The following is a 1,156-nucleotide window of genomic DNA, read 5'->3' as shown; positions in this document are numbered from 1 at the left end:
TAGGAAAAATCATGGTGCAGGAGGAAACATATGAAAATCTAAAACACGAGTTCAAAATCTAAATTCGAGTTAACGATGGTCCTTGTGCTTTCCCGAACCAAAGGACCAAACATTTAAACATATGATTTTGAAAGGCTTGCTGCGCATTACGAGCGCTTTGGTATCTTACTAACATATCCGTAAGTAGGATAAGAAGAAAAAAGATCACATAAATGTATTTTTCCGCAAGAAATCGGACTGTCCCTATCATATAATACCCGAAATATCACCCATTCCGTCCAAATTTTAGTGCAGTTTAGCGGATCCTTCGGCGGCGCGAGCAAGAAGCTGAGTTAACAGTGCACTTATGCTTTTAGTTGGGATTTTTCTTCGTGGAGGGACATAACTAGCCTTGGCCCGCTTCCAAATCAGTAAGTATGGCGAAGGGGAAGAGCTCGGGGTGTCGCACTGAAAGATCCCTCCCCCCCTCAACCCCTTACCCTCTCGCGTTACGGGAGTTTTACCCTCTTAAGACATTTCAAAGATATGTAAATTATTAGCCTTCCCTTTTTTTGGTGCGTGTGTGTGCTCTTAGCTATGCGCTTTGATATTCTGAAAATTCATCATGAAATCTTGAGTCTTTGTTTTCTGTTCGCTAGGATATTCAGAAAATTATTCATGTAATTATTTAGTTTTTTTTTTTTTTGTATGATTATCCCTCCTTTTCTGCTCGCTGTAATATACGTAAGTGAGGATACGCTCAGAGGAAAAAGTATAGACGCGATGATGCGCGGGACGCCATCTATACACTCACACTTCTTGCCTCGTGCCGGCAGGTGGTGCATCCAGATAACAAATTGTTTTTCCGAGCCAGCACTAGAAACTCTACGGTCGGGACGTAATATAGCGGGTCCGGGCGAAGTTAGGCCTACCCACTGCCTAAATTGCAGTGTAAGACGAATCACTGTCATATATTAGAAAAATATAAAAGAGAGAACATGAAACTGCAGAAGAGAAATTTGGGTTAGCGTTTGTGTGTTCTTGCTACGATTCCCTGTCCGTTCGTACGTGGGTCTGTAGGTGGATTGTATGTGGAGGCGTTGTGGCACCCGGGCTTTTCGTCTTCCAGCTCCGCGCACCAGCCTTTGACGTGGATATGCTCAGAACATATACTGAA

The sequence above is a fragment of the Penaeus monodon genome, chromosome 22 (assembly GCF_015228065.2).
Source record: "Penaeus monodon isolate SGIC_2016 chromosome 22, NSTDA_Pmon_1, whole genome shotgun sequence".
In the NCBI taxonomy this organism is placed as follows: Eukaryota; Metazoa; Arthropoda; class Malacostraca; order Decapoda; family Penaeidae; genus Penaeus; species Penaeus monodon.
The sequence above is the reverse complement of the archived record's forward strand: the minus strand, read 5'-3'. Positions refer to the sequence as shown.